Source organism: Brienomyrus brachyistius, unplaced genomic scaffold (assembly GCF_023856365.1).
Source record: "Brienomyrus brachyistius isolate T26 unplaced genomic scaffold, BBRACH_0.4 scaffold27, whole genome shotgun sequence".
Classification (NCBI taxonomy): Eukaryota; Metazoa; Chordata; class Actinopteri; order Osteoglossiformes; family Mormyridae; genus Brienomyrus; species Brienomyrus brachyistius.
Genome location: NW_026042306.1, coordinates 5,863,803 through 5,868,618, shown reverse-complemented (window position 1 = coordinate 5,868,618; position 4,816 = coordinate 5,863,803). Strand labels below are relative to the sequence as shown.

At 40.5% G+C, this 4,816-nt stretch overlaps 2 long non-coding RNA genes across 2 annotated transcripts; both read right to left on the bottom strand.

The window, feature by feature from the left end:
• Positions 1-1,440: 1,440 nt before the first annotated feature.
• On the bottom strand, positions 1,441-3,762 carry LOC125720999 (uncharacterized). Its single transcript, XR_007385643.1, has 3 exons — positions 3,720-3,762; positions 2,455-2,549; positions 1,441-1,623 (listed from the first exon to the last, which is right to left on the bottom strand). It is a non-coding gene; the product is annotated as an uncharacterized LOC125720999 (long non-coding RNA).
• A 25-nt stretch (positions 3,763-3,787) lies between these two features.
• On the bottom strand, positions 3,788-4,371 carry LOC125721013 (uncharacterized). Its single transcript, XR_007385657.1, has 3 exons — positions 4,246-4,371; positions 3,983-4,024; positions 3,788-3,816 (listed from the first exon to the last, which is right to left on the bottom strand). It is a non-coding gene; the product is annotated as an uncharacterized LOC125721013 (long non-coding RNA).
• Positions 4,372-4,816: the final 445 nt, after the last annotated feature.

Genomic DNA, 4,816 nt, shown 5'->3' with positions numbered 1-4,816 from the left:
AAATAAAAAATAACCTCCTCCTTTTGCATACAGAATGAAATATTGTTATTTACGTCTAAAATGGAGTAATGGAAGCCCCTAATGTTGAGGTTTTAAGTAAATACTTCCATTAATATTACCTTCAGCAGACCAATTAGAACCAACTTCTATACTGGATTTATCCGTGTGTATGGAGCCACCATTTTCAGAGTTACTGTGTCTTATGTCTGCTGTACAGCCCTGATGTGGTAGCTGCTGAAATCATTCACTGGAGTTACCATTTGTTTTGTGTCTGGTAAAATTGTTGCTTTTTAGAATACAGTCAAAATACTTCATATCTGAGTGTGATATTTGGACGGTATCAAAAATTATATACTGTATTGCCTACTACTATTAAATATGTCGGTTATATAAGACCAAATCCATCGATTTACTAAAATTAAGTATTAGTTTGGAAATTATCTGTTGCTAAAACTAAAACCTGGTCTTCAAGTACAAATGTCTAATCATTGTGATTTAAGTGGGTATTACACGGTTATACCCAGAAATACCATATGGACAAAAGTTTTGGGACACACTTCTGAATCACTGAATAAAGGTGTTTCATTCAAACCCATCACCAAAATCAAGCACCTAGCCATGTAGTCAGGTTTACAAACATTTGTGAATGAATGGGTCATTCTGAAGAACTCAATGAATTCAAGTGTGGTACTGTCATAGGGTGACACCGTGGCAATTAAAAAGTTTGCGAGATTTCTTCCCTGAAAGATATGATTCAGATCACGTATAGCAATAATGCTGAGCTTGCAGAATGCTGAGGTGCATAGTACTAAAAAATTCAAAATCCCAACAAGAAAACTGTGTGCCAGGATCTTCATGGAATGGGCTTCCATGGCTGAACAGCTGCATGCAAAGCTCACATCACGGGGTGGTGTAAAGTATGTTACCACTGGACGGCAACAGTGGAAACATGTTCTGGGGAGGGACCACTCACACTTTTCTGTCTGGAAGTCTGACAGAAGAGTCTGTGTTTGGTACATGCCAGGAGAACATTACCTGCCTGACTACATTGTTTTAACTGTCACGGATGCTGGAGGAGAGGTAATGGTATGGGTTAGGGTTATGCCCCTTAGCTCCAGTAAAAAGAATTCTGCCAGCAAACCCAAATAGCTTATTATTTGTGATAAGTTAAATAAGCTGGCTGCAAATTTGACTGTTTTTCAAATATCATGCATAAAATATATTCTCAAATTTTAACAACATTTAGATGTTTTATCAACACATTTATAATGTTTACATATATAATATTTATTATTGCAAGTACAGAACCAGACTTGAAGGAAGAGAAAGGAAACCATTCGGGGAACGGTGTGAAATCAATCAATTTCAAAATAAAGTTTACAACATTTAAAATGAGACTTGTCAGGGAAACTAGAACAGAAAGGCACGGATCCAGAGATGCAAGCCCACATATGCTTTATTTTACCAGAAGGGAAAGGCGAAAGGCAAGGTCGAGGGACAGGCAGGTAGGTCGTAATCCGGGGAAGCAATCCGACACGGAGGTACGGGACAGGACCACACAGGGGTACGGGGACGGGATGTGCTGGGCTCGGTGGGGAAAACGGGTCAGGTGCGGGAACGGGTCTGGAACGGGAAGGAAAAACAGGTAAGGCAAATACACGGGGCAAACAGATCAGGTTAGGAGTTCGGGTAAGACGATAGACAAGAAAGTGCTTGGCAAGGCTATAAATCATTAGCGCAATACTTCGCGTTTGGCTGTTGCGACTTGGCTCTTTTTATCCACCCTCTCGTTAAGCATAATACTCTACAGCTTGTGGTGCCCGCCTGTGGGCGTGACAAGACTAATGCTTTAGGGTACAGTTTCACAATAACCGACTACAAACAAATTTAAATGATTTGAAAAAAAACATGTCTGACATTTCAGGAAGGATCTGACTGATAGAAAAGCTGGCTGAATTATTGCCTGGCTGCCGGCTGCAAATGCTATGTCGAGCAGTAATATGGCATTAATCAACAGATGAGGGGTGATTTAAATATACTGGAGGGAGCCTGGCAGGGGCCTACTTGTATCTGATGAGCCGGCCAGCCTGTATCAGCTGTGCCCATTTACCAATGATATGTAAAGAGCACAGTTCACCCTAAAACTGAAGGATTTTTTTAAAGGATTTAGTGATATCTAACCATCTAGTTCATTGCACTGGGAGATGCCTGATTTTGGAGCTGAACGGCCCCCTTTTCTCAGTTTTAGGGTGAATTGTCCTTTTTAATATATTACAGGAGCCTTTGAATGGACAGTGAGCCGGTTTGAAGCCCTGGTGGCAGCCTACTTGTATTTGATGAGGATTAGTTTGGATTAGTTTCACAGGCTTAAACCTCCTTTAAAAAGTCTCTCTGGAGTCCCGAGTGACCCAGTGGACGCTCACACAGATGGAAGGTGAGCCCTCTGCCTCTTACCGAAGGTCATTCGGCCACTGATGACCTCAGGGCTGTTCTTCATATCACTCATCGCTGCTTTGGGCAGACCTCAGTTAATGAGGTCTCCATAAGTGCTGAAATCACACAATAAAACACAGCTGATCTAACATGCAGCAGGGTGAAGGTACAGTCGAACCTCGTTACTACGTACCCCGGATACAACGTTTTCACCTTTTCAATGTACAGGTTTCTAATTCCCGTTTTTAGCCTATGTATTATTCCAATAGCAGCCAGTTTACAGCGTACACCCTTACAGCGTAAACTTCGATACAACATCCAAATTTCTAGAGGAAATACGAAAACTAACCATCCTTCCAACGTACAGCGCTCTCCCCGCCCACCACAACTTGTGTCGCTACATCTACCTGTATCTACCTGATCTTCGCCGGACAATGCACATTTGTCTGTTGCGTTGCTTGGCGTTAAATGAGTTGCCTTGACCGATCGTTACTGGACTGCGTAGTAATGGCTTAAGTGTTGTGTGCGTATTCTTTGTTTATTAAACCTTGTGAAATACCGGTCATGTCGGTAATTGTGAATTCAGAATAATAATGGAAGTAAAGGGTTTTATGATTTAATTTGACCAATATTTCATTAATATTTTCAAGCCAAATGCCAATTTGGATGCAAATGTTTATTTTAAAAATCCATTTTGACCAGCCGTTGTGTATTTTCGTTGCCGTTTATCGCCGGCCGGCACTAAGTAATCGTGAGTAATTTAAGGAAAATTTCAAGGATCCAAATGAGCTTTGTCAAATTATTTAACAAGTAATAATGTGTTCGTTTGTTTTGTAGTCAATTTAAGGGTCTGTTCTATTAAAGTTTTATCATTTACATGGATATTTCGTGAGTTCTTTCATCCATCTTGCACTAAGTGGTTACAACGTTCTATGCTTATAACGTACATGTTTTTGATATCCCGTCTTGTACGTAGTAACGAGGTTCGACTGTACCATTAAAGAAATTCCAGAGGATTCTTACAACACATCAGTGTGAGATTATTAAACAGTAGTCATAAAATTATACTTATATTAACAAAAAAATCAGTTTGTGACTTTCTTACCGTGCTTTTGTTGGAATGATTTCACAACAGGCACATTTAGATCACGGAAAAAGATCATGCAGGGGTCAGAGGCCAGAAAGAAGAAGAGCAACCAGCTTAAAACCTTTAAAAAGTCCCTCTGGAGTCCCGAGTGACCCAGTGGACGCTCATATAGATGGAAGGTGAGCCCTCTGCCTCTTACCGAAGGTCACTCGACCACTAATGATGTCGGGGGTCTTCCTCATATCCATGACAGCGACCATGGGCAGACCCCAATTTATTACTGGTCCCCAGAAGTGCTGAAATCAAACAATAAAACACAGAGCTGATCTAACATGCAGCAGGGTGAAGGTACCATTAAAGAAATTCCAGAGGATTCTTACAATATATTAGTGTGAAATTATTAAACAGTAGTCATAAAATTATATTTATATTAACAAAAAAATCAGTTTGTGACTTTCTTACCGTGCTTTTGTTGGAAGGTTTTCCCAACAGGCACATTTAGACCTCGGAAACACAAAGGAAACAAACAAAAAAAATTATAAGTGTAATTCTGTGATCACCAGCAGCACTTCTGCAATGATGGACCCAAATGTAAGCAGTGACTTTATGCTTACATCTACAACAAAGTGAAGAGTTTAAGCTTCTTATGCACTGATGGCAATCGACAAGGAAAGTTTACATATTGGATTTTTAAATAAACTGCAAGCGCCTCTGGATGCACATACCTCCTCAGATACTTCTGAAACTCTTTGTTTCTAAGTTGGTTTACAGCTCTCTGAAAAAAAATTCCTTGCCATTTTAAAGTCAATGTGCATGCAAGTATGTCGCTTTTGTCCAAACTGAAATGTGAAGTTCACAGCAACTGGCTTAAACCTTTAAAAAGTCCCTCTGGAGTCCCGAGTGACCTTGTGGACGCTCACACAGATGGAAGGTGAGCCCTCTGCCTCTTACCAAAGGTCATTTGGCCACTGATGATGTCAGGGCTCTTCTTCATATCACTCATCGCTGCTATGGGCAGACCCCAGTTTGCTACTGGGCCCCAGAAGTGCTGCAATCAAACAGAAACATATTCATGCATATTGGATTTTTTTAAACAAGTGCCTAAGGTGCATGCACCTCAAGTACTCCCAAAACTCCTTGCTCTTCAGCTGGTTGGTTGGCAAGTTTGTGAAACAAAATGCCGACCGTTGCAATTGAATATGCATGCTTCTGTGTTTCATTGTGACTCTTTTAAACTGAAATGTGAAGGTGACATCACCCATTCTATAGAAAATCTTTCATCTACAACATTTACTG